The sequence below is a fragment of the Chlorocebus sabaeus genome, chromosome 23 (genome assembly GCF_047675955.1).
Source record: "Chlorocebus sabaeus isolate Y175 chromosome 23, mChlSab1.0.hap1, whole genome shotgun sequence".
Taxonomy (NCBI): domain Eukaryota; kingdom Metazoa; phylum Chordata; class Mammalia; order Primates; family Cercopithecidae; genus Chlorocebus; species Chlorocebus sabaeus.
In genome coordinates this window covers 42,964,743-42,981,355 of record NC_132926.1, presented here as the reverse complement: position 1 = coordinate 42,981,355, position 16,613 = coordinate 42,964,743, and the positions used below count along the sequence as shown (strand labels likewise).

Below are 16,613 nucleotides of genomic sequence, written 5' to 3'. Positions count from 1 at the left end.
ACAAGAGCTAGAATCTAACTGTTCCTATTGTAACCTGTGGTAACAGAAGAGCCGTGGATAGCAAAGAATATATGAAGGGAGCCTAGAGAATAAAAATGAGTCTATCTTCAGCACTTGGTGCCTTAACAGACTGACAAGTGTATTATAGTCAGATTTCAATATAGCCCTAGAAGGACAAAGTGGGAAGGAGAGAAGGGGAAGAGGGAAGAGAGAGAAACAAGTGAGACAAAGCATTTACTGGGTGCTTACCATGTACACATCTGAAAACCCCAGGGGATTTCACAGCTGAGGACACAGGAGCAGGGAGGTTGAGTAGCTCCTCTAAAGTCTCACAGCTGTTACATGGTTTAAACCTGGGTGTATCTGATGCTACGACCCAAAAGCTTTCCACCATAATTTGCTTCGTTTCCTCCAGAGGGGAGCTGGCTTTCCAGCTAACCTCTCCTATAGAGGAGAGAATGCTCTTACATGTCCACATAAATCAACTTAGTCATCATGTTTCTTGGAGTTAGTTAACTGGAACTGTGACTTGATGGTCTCTTATGAATTTTACATGCCTGAGACAGGCCCCCAGGAACTGAAACCTGGATGAACTAAGTTTCCAGGCCTGCAAAGCTGCACAGCAGTAAGGCCCCGACTAAGTCATCAGCTGGTGCTTCTTTCTAGGACAAACCTCTTTGGCCCTGCACAGGTCAGGTTTGGGTAAGGAAAGAACCTAAGCATGACCTCTACATGCCCCCAAGTTCTCCTCAGAAATTACAAAGAAGCCTTCCCTACTCCATGCTGTGTCAGCAATGCACAGAATTCTATTTGAAGGCTTTAAATTCTGATTTCAGTAGGACTAACAGAAGTAAAAAGAAGCAAATGAGCCTTCCCTCCATGTCCATGGTGCTCCTGCCTCCCCGGAGCATCCAGAGACCTTCCACACCCATGATGTCAGGGGCAGCAGTGTCGAAAGGGCAAGGTGATTTTCCATGTTGTATTCAGAAGAGACTAGAGGCAAGGATCAGCCAGTGCTGCTAATGGAGGTGAATACCCTGGACAAACTCAGAGACAGCTTAGGTTGTACTAGAAAACATTTTCAAGGTTGTCTGTTTATTTCACCTCCTGTATGAGAGTTAAAATGGGTTTTTTCAAAGCACAGGGAAGCTGGTGATTCACCCAGGTGCACAACAGCTGCTGGGAAGACCTGTGGGAAGAGGCCACCCAGCAAAGGCAGGCTGTGTATGGTGAGAAGGGTCTCTAAGGAATGCCCTACATGCCAAGCCATATGCTGTCAGGATATTAATCCAAACCCATCTTGCACACTTTACAATGTTTACTCTTTCTGGGATGTGGAGCATTAAATTATATTCAAGGACTACACAAGTCCTTCCAATTCTATTCCACACTTACTTCTTTGCTAAAAAGATTTGTAACCTGGAAACAAAGCCCTCTGCCTAATAGCAGCAATAATTCTCCACAAAGAATAGGAAGTCAGACTGTCAGTTCAAACTCTCCTAAAAGGTATTGCCCCATTGGAGCTTTGGTTTAGGTTCCTCCAAAACATGAAAAAACCTACTACTGATCCCCTTTTTCCAGAGATGACAGGCCTGTGTCACTAAGCATCCTGAGAGGAGGGCTCAAACCAAAAGAGGAAAGAGGAATCACCACCGCTCCATTCCTACTCTAACTGCAATGGCCCTGGAAATGGTAAAGAATTCCAAAGAGGACTGCCTCATTGCTACAAGAACTAAGAACAAGGTATGTGAATAGGAGACAAGGCTACCTGGATTAGTCACAGCCCTACTCTGGGCTAGCAGTGTGACCCTAAATGGGTCATTTAGACTCTCCGAGCCTCAATATTTTACCACCACAAAATGGGGATGTTGTGTGGCCAGGCACAGTGGCTCATCCTTGTAATCCCAGCACTTTGGGAGGTCAAGGTAGAAGGATTGCTTGAGGCCAGGAGTTCAAGACCAGCCTCAGAAACATAGCAAAACCCCATCTCTAAAAAAAAATTTTTTTTTTTTTAATTAGCCGGGCATGGTGGCACATGCCTATAGTCCCAGCTCAGGAGGCTGAGGTGGGAGGATATCTTGAACCCAAGATTTTGACGCTGCAGTGAGCTACGATCACATCACTGTTACTCCAGCCTGGGTGTGAATGAGACGTTGTCTCTAAAAAAGCTACAACTAAAAAAATAAATAAATGGGGATGTCATAAGAATCAGATTGAAAACAGTAAAATTTGAAAACAGTAGAACATTGGATATACTTTAGGCCTGATTGTTATTCCAAAGATCCCTGCATGAGAAACCCTAGGACATTTCTAGGGAGCAGAGACGCAAAGCTGTCACCTCTCAGAGACAGTCTACAGCAACTGGGTCCTGTTGTTTACAGAGAAATCCATACATCAGGATAAAGTGAGGACAGAGTAAAATTTAAAGAGAAGACCACACGTGGGTCTGCTCAGCTACATTTAAAAAATAATAACACAGCAGGTCTCCAAATAACATAGCTTCCATCAACATCATTTCCTTATAACACTGATGAGAAAAAAATAATTGGTTCCCAGCCAGGGCCACTGTTTGTGTGGAGTCTGCTCATTCTCCCCATGTCTGTGTGGGTTTTCTCCAAGTCCTCAGTCTCCTTCCACATCCCAAAGACATGCCTGTTAGGTTCATTGGTGTGTGTAAGGGGTCCAGTCTGTATGAGTATCAGGGTGTGTGAGTGTACCCTGAAATGGGATGGTGTCCTGTCCAAGGCTGGTTCCTGCCTAACGCCCTGAGCTGCCGGGATGGGCTCTGGCCACCCAACACCCTGAACTAATCGGGTAGTAATTATCTCACTTGTTTTTATTAATCCTTCTTAAAGGTATGTATAGCTCACATTTATCTCAATTTTTAATATTAGAAGTGTTTTGGTCTTTATTTAGAAGTTTGGTCATGTTTCTGTAACAAGAAATATTCTATAGGAACATAACTCTTGTTTATACCAATTAGCCTATAGTAAAATTGGTTTTGTATACATTTCACTTAAAGTCACAGTTTCCAAGAACTTATGACCAATGTCAAGTGAGGACTTACTGTATATGCATATGTTTCAAATTTGAAAAGGCACACAATGACATACAGTGAAATGTAAGCCTCCCTCCTCCCCCATTCTCTACTTACCCAGGGCCTTTCACTAGAGACAAACAGCACTGCTTTCAGTTTCTCATGTATTCTTCCCGAGATATTCCAGGCAGCTAATTTCTATTAGAGATGGGGATATTGTTTGTGGCAACACTCTCAGACCTAGAAGGTGATGCCAGGCAAGTAAGCACTGCTGGGGCACTTAGGGACTATGAAAAAAATGAGCCAGCCAGAGGATAAGGTATTACCTTACAAAAGGTTCCATGGAGATGCAGACTTCCTTCTGGCTATTATACTGTTTTGCCCCTTGGCTGACCACATTTAAGCAGTGATTCTGTACAATGTATTTCCCTTTCAGTTGTGTTTGTTCACCCAGAGCTCTTTCTCAGAGATGTCATTAACAGAAGTGGCCTCTGGGACCTCATGCTGCACCAGCCTGACCACCAGGCCCTTCAAAGTAGCCAGAAGCAGGAAGAACCATCAAACCTGCCTCAGTGGAAGCTGAGCAAAAGGGCAAAAAGTGCAAAAGTTCTTGCGTCACCACCTTTCTAGGGACAAAAGTTGCTTTTCATAGCCCAGTGAAATCAGAATTTAAGGGAGGATAAAGCCCAGACCACAGATGTTCTACAGGGCTGAACCCAAGAGATTAAGTCACTATCCACAGAAAATCATAGGACACTTTTACCCAAAGACAGACTTTCACCAAACGCCCTCAAAAGTTTTCAAGCTATGTCCTCCCCTCCGCCACCTTTATTATTTTACAAGGAATTTAAATGTGTGAAACTCCAGCCTCTACCCAAAGGATACAGATGGGTAGCATAGAGGTCAAATCTAGACCACCAATATGTTTTGGTAGTCCCCAGAGATTCTGAATATCTGGCTTCCTGTATGACATGAAGAGGCCATACTCACTAGAGCCATACTCACCCATGACAACAGGCTGAGTTGCAGCCACCCCTCATGGAGCACATAAGCACTACACTTTGACACAGGCCCACCATTCTCTGTTGCCTCTCTGTTCCCAACTTGGCCCTAAAAACATCTGAGTTGGAGACTCCCAGCCAGTGAGTAACATAGGAGGCTAAACTGGCAAGTACATCAGTTGACCAAATAGGAGGACTCTTGAACTCACAAACATTTATTGAACACTCTCTATGTGCCAGGACTGTGCTGGGGATTGGATGCATGAAAAGGAATGACAGATGCAGTGTCTGCCCTCTAGGAAGTTCTAATCCAATTGAGTGTATAAGGTTTACTCTAAGGAATTCAATGCTTTAAAAACAAAGGGCTCTGGGGATGGAGTATGTGAACTCACTGTGGCTGGTAATCAAGAAATGCTTCAGGGAAGTAGGATTTCAACAGGATTATTATCATTTCTTAAGTTTTCATGTAAACATTGATTCAACAACCACTTATGGTATCCATATTACACTCAGCATTATGCTAAGAGACACATAATAAAGCGCAACACATATCCTTGAGAAGCTCATATAATAAGAGACAAACATCGTACCATAATAAAGTGTGCCAAATTCTATAATAAAGGTGTTGCAATGGGGATACAGATGAGGACATATCAGGTAAGGTTCACTGAAGGTGGCAGCTCTGCAGTATAAAGTAGGGAACTGGCCGGGCGCAGTAGCTCACGCCTGTAATCCCAGCACTTTGGGATGCTGAGGCAGGAGGATCATGAGGTCAGGAGCTCGAGATCAGCCTGGCCAACATGGTGAAACCCCGTCTCTACTAAAATTACAAAAATTAGCCAGCTGTGGTAGCGTGTGCCTGTAGTCCCAGCTACTTGGGAGGCTGAGGCAGGAGTATATTGGAACCCAGGAGGCGGACGTTGCAGTGAGCCAAGATGGCACCACTCCACTCCAGCCTGGGCAACAGAGCAAGACTCCATTTCAAAAAAAAAAAAAAAGGTAGGAAACGAAGGAGAGAGTACCTGGGCAAAAGAACTGGCAGAGACACAAACATGAGGCATACTCGGAGGGCCACGTGGATCAGTTCATCAGGAGCAAGGGGTACACATGGGTGATGGTACGGGACATATTAACTAAAGTGGTAGGATGGGTATACACTGCAACAGGCTTGGAACACCAAGACAACTTGACATATTTGGAATTTATTCAGCAGCTAGTGGGTACCATTGAAGGCTTCTGATATGGTTTGAATTTGTGTCCCCACCCAAATCTCACATCAAATTGTAATCCCCAATATTGGAGAAGGGGTCTACCGGGAGATGACTAAATCATAGGGGCAGATTTCCCCCTTGCTGTTTTCACAAAAGTGAGTTCTCACAGGATCTGGCTGTTTAAAAATGTGCAGCACCACCCCCTTGCTCTCTTCCTCCTGCTCCAGACATGTAAGATGTGCCAGCTTCCCCTTCACCTTCCACCACGATGGTAAGTTTCCTGAGGCCTTCCTAGAAGCAGAAACCTGTACAGCCTGCAGAACCATGAGCTAATTAAACCTCTTTTCTTTATAAATTACCCATTCTCAGGTATTTCTCTGTAACAGTATGAGAACAGACTAATATAGCTTCCAACCATAAGTATTCTCTGATAAGCACAATATATAGCAAGACCCAAAGTGGCAGTGGTATATAGTGTCCTGGAGGAAGCAGAAGCAGGAAATAGGAAGCAAAAGCTTCTGTAATAATTCAGGAGCACAGTCACAGAAAACCAGGGAAGCAACAAGACTAGGTAAAAAAGATAGTGCAGAGGCTCGCTAAAAAGACAATGGCATTTTCTTGAATGTACTAATTCCTATTGTTTACCAATTCAGATTGGCCTTCCCTCTAAATAGTGAATTTATTACCTTGTTTCATACAGAGAAGTAAGGCATGGTCTATAGTCATAGTGCTTGGATTTTTTTAAAAACTCAGCTTGAGATCAAAATAATGGGATTGGCTCCAGGGGCTTTTTCCTCACTCCCTTGCTACATGGAACCAGTTGCACATCTCAAAGGGAGAGACAGTCAACTTGAGCACAAAATCTGGGTCAGTGTATTTGACTGTGCCTCCGTGACTTTGCACAAGGACCAGAAATGAGCATACGAATCAGAGGAAAGCAGTGACAAAAGTCAACATTCCCTTGATGAGCTAATTGCTTCATGTCTGGCTGAAGAGCAGAAAGCAAGAGATAAGGAGAACACACTATCTGAGGGACCAGGCAGGCTCTGGACTAGCCAGCCCTACCCCAATAAAATCCCCATGTCAGACACTGCCCAGGAAACAAGGCCTGCTGGCTTGAGAACCTGATGAGAGAGAACCTGAGAAAGATGAGCACTAAGCTGAGTAAGGAAGGAGATGGCAGAGAAGCAGCGAAGTTCCTTGCTACTCGCAACTTTAGTTATTCAGCATGAACTACCTATAACTATTGATATAAGTAATATATAATACCAACCAGCTAAGACGACAATGAGGTGATGGTTAAGATAAAACTTGCTTGGTCAGCATAACCTATCCTCAAACCTAGATGTGGCTCAGAAACTGGAAACTACTGTTGTCAATAATGATGACAACACAGAGCATTTACATCAGGGGTCCCAAACCCCCGATACTGGTCTGTAGCCTGGTTAGGAACCCATCCAACGAGGTGAGCAGTGAGTGAGTGAGCAAAGCGTCATCTGTATTTACAGCTGCTTCCCATCGCTTGCATTACCACCTGAGTGCAGCCTCCTGTCAGATCAGCAGCAGCATTAGACTCTCATAGGAGCACAAACCCTATTGTGACCCGCACATGCGAGGGATCTAGGTTGAACACTCCTTATGAGAATCTAATGCCTGATGATCTGTCACTGTCTCTCCATCACCCCCAGATGGAACCATCTAGTTGCAGGAAAATAAGCTCAGGGCTCCCACTAGGTCTACATTATGAAGAGTTGTATATTTCATTACATATTATAATGCAATAATAATAGAAATAGGCTGGGCATCACGCCTGTAATCCCAGCACTTTGGGAGGCTGAGGCGGGTGGATCATCTGAGGTCAGGAGTTCAAGACTAGCCTGGTCAACATGGTGAAACCTCATCTCTACTAAAAATACAAAAATTAGCAGGTGTGGTGGTGCACATCTGTAATCTCAGCTACTCAGGAAGCTGAGGCAGGCGAATTGCTTGAACCTGGGAGGCAGAGGTTGCAGTGAGCCGAGACTGTGCCACTGCACTCCAGCCTGGGTGATGGAGTGAGACCTTGTCTCAAAAAAATAATAATAAAGTACACAATAAATATAATGCACTTGAATCATCCCCAAACCATCCCCCACATCCCCCAGTCCATGGAAAAACAGTCTTCCACGAAACTAGTCCCTGGTGCCAAAAAGGTTGGGGACTGCTATTTTACATTGTGCCAGAGGAAGCACTTACCATATATATTCTCTCAATTCTTAAGATAGCTATAAAAATACATATTACTATTCCCATTCAACAGATCATAAAACTAAGGCTTAGAGAAAATAAGTAACTTACAATCTGACAACTAGTAAGTAGATATCAGAATGTAAATCCAAGTGAGTCTGACTCCAAAGTGTGTTTAAACCACTCTGACATACACTCATTCCTTCTCTCTCTTAGAGATGTACTGAAGGTTTGTTTGGCTCACCAGATAAGGTCCACTGTTACATCTGACCTCATTCTTTACAGAAAACACACAAGTCTGGCCCCTGAGCACTATTTGTTTCTAATACAGGGGAAGACTTCAAATTCATTTCCTCTGAGGTAAGAGCAAGAGAAAACACATTTCAACGTGAGTAGGAGGAAAAACAGCACGACAGCAAAAATCTTCAACCGTGAGGGTATGATCATGTACAAGGCAGTAAGTGGAGACAGGGCCTCCTCCTTCCTCGGAGACTTTTAACTGCAAAAGCATCCTGCATCTTTAAAATGCTTTAAACAATTCTATCAACTTCTATGGCCACCCTTTGTAAGACCCTTAGCTTGTGTCCCAGCTCTAACACTAGAGTCCCACTATTATGTGGGTGGCCTAAAAAAGATCCTATGGTTAGGTAGCCCACTTCAATTCTCTGGGGCTCAGTTTTTGTCATCAGAAAAATAAAAACCTATCAAATGCAAAATGGAAGCACTGGACAGTAACAGAACTATACGTGTATCTCCTGACTCTTCACTCATCCATAGTACCACAAACAACCAGCCCTGATGTTGGCAAGGAAATAAAGATCTCTAGAATATCTTCCAGCCCAAAGCACCATCATTTTAGACTTTAGCAGCTGGGTCCAAGGATGGAGACTTAACTTCGAGAATACAGTCAAACCCAACTCCCCATGAGTATGAGATGGGATGTGGGGAAAAACAAGAAGCAACCTTAGGCCCGATGCAGTGGCTCACACCTGTAATCCCAGCACTTTGGGAGGCCAGGGCGAGCAGATTACCTGACGTCAGGAATTCAAGACCAGCCTGGCCAACATGGCAAAACCCCATCTCTACTACAAATACAAAAATTAGCCAGCCACAGTGGCAAGCACCTGTAATCCCAGCTGCTCAGGAGGCTGAGGCACAAGAATCACTTGAACCTGGGAGGCAGAGGTTGCAGTGAGCCAAGATCATACCTGGGCGACAGTGAGACTCTGTCTCAACGGTGGGAGGGGGGAAGAAGCAACCTTAAATACTTACTTACTAGCTGGCCCCTTAAGCTTCCAATACCCACTATCCACAGCACTCAAAGCATGACCAATCAATGTTGTCTGTATCGATTGTCCTACTTTATGTTATTCTACTGGGCTGAAGCCTGCTAGTTCTAGAGTTTGGTCAGAAGGCTGCTGTCCCCTTGGGAGCCTCACAGAAATGAGACTATCCTCAGAGGTAAAGAAATGTCCATTTAAAAGTCCACTGGTACAGCTGGGCATGGTGGCTCACATCTGTAATCTCAGTGCTCTAGAAGGCCAAGGTAGGGCATCACTTGAGGCCAGGAATTTAAGATCAGCCTGGGCAATGTTGCAAGCAAGACCCTGTCTCTTTAAAAAAAAAAAAAAAAAAAATTAAATTAGCCAGGCATAGTGGTGCACACCCATGGTTCTAGCTACTTGGGAGGCTAAAGTGGGAGGATCACTTGAGCCTAGGAGTTGGAGGTTGCAATGAGCTATGATTACACCACTACACTCCAGCCTGGACAAGAGTGAGACCCTCTTAAAAAGGGCCAGGCACGGTGGTTACGCCTGTAATCCCAGCACTTTGGGAGGCCGAGGTGGGCAGATCACAAGGTCAGGAGCTCGTGACCAGCCTGACCAACATGGTGAAATCCCATCTCTACTAAAAACACAAAAATCAGCCAAGTATGGTGGCAGGCACCTGTACTCTCAGCTACTTGGGAAGTTGAGGAAGGAGAATCACTTGAACCTGGGAGGCGGAGGTTGCAGTGAGCCGAGATCACGCCACTGCACTCCAGCCTGGGCAACAGAGCAAGATACTGTCTCAAAAAAAAAAAAAAATCCATTGGTGAATGAGGCATGGTAGTACATGCATGCAATCCCAGCTACTCAGGAGGCTGAGGTGGAAGGATTGCTTGAGGCCAGAGTTCAAGACCAGCCTGGGTAACACAGCAAGATCCCATCTCAAAAAAAAAAAAAAAGAAAAAAAAGTCCATTGGCATCAGCTTTCCTCACCAGAACTTTAGGATGTACCTCAAATTCTTCTTCCAGTTTCTAGATCTCTTTCTCATCACAAGACTGAAGGAGCAAACTACTTGCAGAGAGGGAAGGAGCTAGCTGTGGAGATCAGTTCACTGACTACCTTGATGTTCTTCTGCCAGTGATGGTAAGTGGTAACTAAAAGGGATGATCAAGAACTTCCTCAGTGACAACATGGCCTGTGAGCAGACCTCAGAAACATACCTCTCCCCATTTCTCTGTAGGTGTGAAATGTGACAAGGGCCAAATATCAGACCTTTCCCAAAGGTTCCAATGTCCAGGCTGGGGATACCTGGGCCAACACAGCAGTCCCAGCTGTGAAGATGGAAGGCCCAAGAGGCACCAGAGAAGCAGATGGTAAATGGACCACCTCAAAATCCAAAGACTCAAAGAAAATTAAAACAATAAAGAATAAACTTGGCTAGGTGTGGTAGCTCACACCTATAATCCCAGTACTTTGGGAGGCTGAGGTAGGAGAAATGCTTGAGCCCAGGAGCTCAAGACCAGCCTGAGGTGGTCAGTGAGACTGTCTCTACCAAAAAACAAAATTAGCCAGGTGTGGTGGCACATGCCTATAAGTACCAGCTACTCAGGAGGCTGAGGCAGGAGAATCACCTGAACCCAGGAGGCAGAAGTTGCAGTGAGCCAGGACAGAGGGATATCCAAATGTGGAACTTTTAGTGCCAAAAGCAGGAAGTCCAGGGCAAACCAGGACAAATTAGTTACCCTACATGACCATTGCACTCTAGCCTGGGCAACAAGAGCAAAATTCAGTCTCAAAAAAAAAGAAAAAGAAAAAGCTTGTGGAACCAGTTGTTTCTTCTCGATAAATAACAGGCCTTGATGACTATATTAAAGAAAGAGTATCAGATAAGACCATGCATTCTCAATGAGTGCAATATTACCCTCAAAAGGGGTGAAAATTGATTCTTAGGGAAAAAATATTAGATATTACAATGGTTTGTGGCCGTCGAAAGGGCCACAATACAAAAACAGATACACAATACATCTGTGGTATTAAAATTTCATTGGGGGTGGCCGGACGTGATGGCTCATGCCTGTAATCCCAGCACTTTGGGAGACCGAGGTGGGCAGATCACTTGAGGCCAAGAGTTCAAGACCAGCCTGGCCAACATGGCAAAACTCCATCTCTACTAAAAACACAAAAATTAGTTGGGCGTGGTGGTGGGCGCCTCTAATCCCAGCTACTCAGGAGGCTGAAGCACAAGAGCCACTTGAACCCAGGAGGCAGAGGCTACAGTGAGCAGAGATCATGCCACTGCACTCCAGCCTCGGTGACAGAGTGAGACTCCCTCTCAAAAAAAAAAAAAAAAATTCCATTGGGGAGTAGACAATTAGGGGGAAAAAAGTCTCAAAATACGATAATGAACAGAAGGTTGAAAAATAATTAAATGAACTCAAAGGGTTGAGTCTTAGATGAACCCTAAGGACAGAGTGTTCATTCATTTGTATAATGGTCATGGGTAGGGTAACTAACTTGTCCTGGTTTGCCCTGGACTTTCTGCTTTTGGCACTAAAAGTCCCATATTTGGATATCCCTCTGTCCTGGGCAAACTGGGATGGTGGTCTACCCTTCTCATGAAAGAGATCAATGAAGGCATTCCCATTTCACAAATGAGGTGACACCAAGAAACACAGTGGTTGTCATGGATTCACAGCACTTTAGCAGCATTCCTGAGGCAAGGCTGGCTCTTTCCATTTGTCTAGTCCTATGCTGACAACTCTCTGCCCCTGACTTCCACTTTGGCAGAGAATGTTACTCATGAATTGATTATGCCACTTCCTTCTCAATACCAAAGCCAAGGGCAGTATTAGGAGGATGGGGGCAGACATGGCCAGCCAGCACAACCACACCCTTGTCTTATAGCTGCCTGGTGGAACCTGAAGGAACTACAAGTCTGGGCTGAACATAGTTTTGTTACTACTGGATTCTGGGTAGAAATTTGCAAAAGTAAGAATGCCAGGTATAAACTCCTCACAAGCTAGGAAAATTCCATGAGGTTCTCCACATGTGTCTGAGCAGCCCAAATCTTTTATAAAGTTTTCGTTGCAAACATGAACTCAGTTATTGCTTATGCTAGGAATCAGGGGCTACCCAAAGCCTCACTCTGAATGGCAACAGGCTATTCTCCTACTCCCCTACTCAGCAGTGAAATCCTTGGTGAAAGTAAAGGAAGAAAAGAAAAGGGCAGGCTATTCCCTCTTTAGACTATATATAATTAAAATGCAAGGCTTTCTGCTGTAGAAGACTAAGGTTTGCAGTTTAAGGCTGACTCAAAAAAGGATAAAGTATTCATCCTTGCTCAGAAAGAGAGAAGATTAGCTCCACAGGATGGGTCTCCAAATGGACACCGAATCCAGGAGTTAAGAGATGGCTGTGCTACAGAGCATGATCCAAGCACCATCTGGAGCCCCCAGAGAAAAATCCCTAGGAATAGTAACCAAGGGACTAGCATTGTAAGAGCGTTCACATTAGCTCTCCTGAAAAGAGGCTTACTCCAAGAGACTCGCCGACAGCCTCTGCAGCAGAACTTCATTTAGGAAAGGATAGAAAATGAAGAAAGACGGGGGGAGGCTGAGCAGGTCAGAGTATGAATTCACAAGCATGTGAAAAAGAATATCCACCTCTTTCGAAAAAGGTACAACTTCCTTTTAGAGACTTTTTTTTTTTTTTTGAGATAGAGTCTCTCGCTCTGTCACCCAGGCTGGAGTGCAAGGGCAGGATGATCTCGGCACACTGCAACCTCTACCTCCCAGGTTCAAGTGATTCTCCTGCCTCAGCCTCCCGAGTAGCTGGGATTACAGGCATGCGCCACCACGCCCGGCTAATTTTGTATTTTTAGTAGAGACAGGGTTTCTCTCCATGGTGGTCAGGCTGGTCTTGAACTCCCGACCTCAAGTGATCCACCGACCTTGGCCTTCCAAAGTGCTGGGATTACAGGGGTGAGCCACCGTGCCCAGCCAGAGACTGTCATGTTCTTTTGAATATTCTCATTAACAGCAAATCTTCAATCTCTTTGAGGGTGAAAACATTTATTGCATTCCTATGTCCCAAGAGCTTTCATGGGTAATTACCTCATTTAACCACCCTTCAAAGTATTATTGCCACTTTTATGTAGTGGTACATTGAGCCCCAGAGGTGAAGTAACTTATCCAAGGTTATGTGGCTAATAAGTGGTAGACTCAGAATTAAAACTCATGTTCACCACCCTCCAAAAATCTGTTATTCCCACTTCAAAAGAACCATTAACTCATCTGAAGACAAGTCAGGTGACAAGGTTGTTTACCCATGCCACTCGGGGTTAAATATACATAGGCTGTATGCAGTGGCTCACGCCTGTAATCTCAACATTTTAGGAGGCCAAGACAGGAGAATTGCTTAAGGCCAGGAATTTGAAAACAGCCTGGACAACACAGCGAGATCCTGTCTCTACAAAAATTAAAATTACAAAATTAGCTGGGCCTGGTGGTGTACCCTTGTAGTCACAACTACTCAGGAGGCTTTGGTGAGAGTATTACTTAAGCCCAGGAGTTCAAGCTTGCAGTGAGCTATGATTATGCCACCACACTCCAGCCTGAGCCACAGTGTGAAACCCCATCTCAAAAAAAAAAACAAAAAAAACAAAAAAACAGGAGAATGGCATGAACCGGGGAGGCAGAGCTTGCAGTGAGCTGAGATCCGGCCACTGCACTCCAGCCTGGGCAACAGAGCGAGACTCCGTCTCAAAAAAAAAAAAAAAAAAAAAGTACAGTATGACTCAATATATTAAAGGAACTGATCTCTCACATGGTTCAAAAAGGTCTCTGAAAACAATTCCAGAGGTGGATTTTCAAAACTGCCTTGGACAACAGCCAACTCACTTAGGTGATGCCACCCTCAACTCCCACCACCTACACCTGCACACACCACTCTAAAGGAGAACATTCATTAGTAGATTAAGTTTCCACATGTCTGTTATTTTAAAATCCATTTTGTTACCTTTTGGTTTCACTTAATTAGCCTTTTCTCCTGCCAATGAAACACACCAGGGCTCACAGTTGGCCTCAGTAGAGAATAGCTGGCCTTCAGAAAACAGCAGGGAAGAAGTAAGTGGGAATCAAAGTACTAGGCAACTTTTCATTCCTGGACTTCCACATCCCTAGTAACATTTCCATCACCTGTAAAATGGGAGCAGAAAGTCTCTTCTATTGCCAATTTCATTAAAATAGCACATGTATTCATAAGCAGATTAAATTCACTAAACATCTGAAAGACAGGTGAAATAAATCTGGTGTGGTAACACCATCTTAACCCGAGGGCCATGTTCTCAACTAAAACCACAGACCAAGTTCTGACCCACGTTGTATAAATATCAATCCCAATATCGTTACACTCTGGCTCCCATCAAAATCCTACCTAATTCCCAAATCTGGCTATACTTTTATCAGAAAAGAAAAAAAACTTGGGTGGGGTGAGAGCTGAAAAGACACACACGTAACAAAGTATCTTTCACAATGTCAAAAGAAAAAAAAAAAAAACACCTATTTATAGGCCAGGCGAGGTGGCTGGTGCCTGTAATCCCAACACTTTGGGAGGCCGAGGCGGACAGATCACCTGAATTCGGTAGTTCAAGACCAGCCTGGGAGAAACCCTCTCTCTATAAAAATAGAAAATTACGGTGGCTCAAGCCTGTAATCCCAGCACTTTGGGAGGCCGAGACGGGCGGATCACGAGCTCAGGAGATCGAGACCACCCTGACTAACGGTGAAACCCCGTCTCTACTTAAAAAAAAAATACAAAAAAACTAGCCGGGCGTGGTGGCGGGCGCCTGTAGTCCCAGCTACTTGGGAGGCTGAGGCAGGAGAACGGCGTAAACCCAGGAGGCGGAGCTTGCAGTGAGCTGAGATCCGGCCACTGCACTCCAGCCTGGGCGACAGAGCGAGACTCCATCTCAAAAAAAGAAAAGAAAAGAAAATTAGCCGGGCATGGTGGCGCATGCCTGTAATCCCAGCTACTCGGGAGGCTGAGGCAGGAGAATCGCTTGAACCTGGGAGGCGGAGGTTGCCGTGAGTCGAGATGGTGCCATTGCACTCCAGCCTGGGAAACAAGAGCCAAACTCCGCCTCAATAAAAAATAAAAAAACTGTTTATAAACACATCAGTTTCGTCTCTTAGCAAATATGTAAATTTTATTCTCCTCCTGTCTACTTAGTTTGGATTAACTTAACCGCCTCCCCATCTCTCAGAACAGCTTTGTGTTTTTATTTAGGTTTACTGAGGTGGAAAAGCCAACTGAAGCCAGGCATTTAAAAATATTAGAAAACTGATCTTACATATATAGGTAGTCAAGTATTTTTAAAAGACATCAAATGGCATTCTAATTCCTCCGGTGCAAAGAAAGCCCCAGCCTCACAGGTGTTAGCATTTCCTGATTCCTGGCTTTTCCCACTCATAGCCCCATTCCAGGGGCTCATATGTCAAGTCATTCTCTCCTGACTTCTGAAGCAGAGATTTTCAAAGCCAGGATTCCGGGACTACCTGAATGAGAACCCCCTGGGGTACAGCTGCCCACGCACCACCTTATCCGAAATCCCAGGGAATGGAGTCCAAGGCTTATGCACAAACCCCCCAGACGATCTGAGAGATAACACTAACCAAAGTCTGTAACCTCTAAAGGCAAATTTTCTAGGACAAAGAAAAACAAGCATTAAGAGAGTGACAATAATTCCACATGAGAAGAGACACACGGGTCAACACCCAAGCCACCCCTTCGGACAGATATGGAAATTTAGGCCGGAAGAATCAAACAGACAAGGGCACTAAAAACAGGTGCGGAGCCAAAGCCAATATCGAATTTCCACGGCCTCATCTCCTGCCAATGAAGAGGTGAATGGAGACATTCTGAGTGGGAGAGGTAAGAAAGGTGGGCCTTCGGCAGGGTGCACCGGGCCCACTTGGACGCCCCGCTTTGGAGACACTAGTGAGGACGTGTGGGTCCCGAGAACACTGCTGCGAAGGCGCCGAGGCCGCCGGCAGGAGAAGGCCCAGGAAGCGCCCTGAACCCCCAGCCCAGCTCCAGGGCCGGGCGGCCCTCACCGCCCCTACCTTCGGCTTCCGGCAGCCGAGTGGCAGACACAACCCCCACAATTCCAGGCGGCCGCAGCGGCGACCAGCTCCCCCTGCGCAAACGCGGCGGCGACAGTCTGAGCCCGTGAGCTGGCAGCTGTTACGCAGCTCGCTGCCTCGCCCAATCGCGGGCCGACAGAACAGCGCGCGGCACCCCCGACCACGCACCGAGGTGGGAGCACCGCCCCTAGCACCGCCCTCTGCAGACTGCACGAGCTGCCCCAGTGCCCCTCCGCTGCTAGAGAGAGGGCTGAAGAGATTCCTGCACACCTGCTTCTGCTTCCAGGCTGCAACCGCGAAGTTTCCTCTCTGATTTTCGAACAGTGCAATTTCTTTCTAGCGGAAGGACCCTCAGAAAGCAATCAGAGGGGTGCGGAGTAAAAATAAATCAAGTTCTTGTGACTCAGTTTGGGACATAAGCCGAGAGTCTCCCGCAATAAAATTTCTCGCAAATTCATGCAAAATACGACACCTGTAAGTCACTCACTTTATATACTTGGGCAAATTTTTTACAAGGACCAGTTATTTTAAAAATAACATCAGGTGGCCGGGCGCAGTGGCTCACACCTGTCATCCCAGCACTTTGGGAGGCCCAGGCGGGCGGATCACTTGAGGCCAGGAGTTCAAGACCAGCCTGGCCAACATGGTGAAACCCCCCTCTCTACTAAATATACAAAAATTAGCCAGGCGTGGTGGCGGGCGCCTGTAATTCCCGCTACTTGGGAGG

At 45.5% G+C, this 16,613-nt stretch overlaps 1 protein-coding gene across 3 annotated transcripts in view; it reads right to left on the bottom strand.

The window, feature by feature from the left end:
- SIL1 (SIL1 nucleotide exchange factor) overlaps window positions 1-16,025 on the bottom strand; it is a 236,736-nt gene extending 220,711 nt beyond the window's left edge. Inside the window, exons 1-2 of one of the 3 annotated variants that reach the window (XM_038007344.2) lie at window positions 15,866-15,958; window positions 13,761-13,939 (exon numbers count right to left, since the gene is read on the bottom strand). The gene's annotated coding sequence lies outside the window, so the exon portion shown is untranslated. Of the gene's footprint in view, window positions 1-13,760; window positions 13,940-15,865 lie in introns of all 3 variants that reach the window. The other 2 variants (XM_008014608.3, XM_038007348.2) reach the window with 2 other exon arrangements.
- Between the last annotated feature and the right edge of the window lie 588 nt (window positions 16,026-16,613).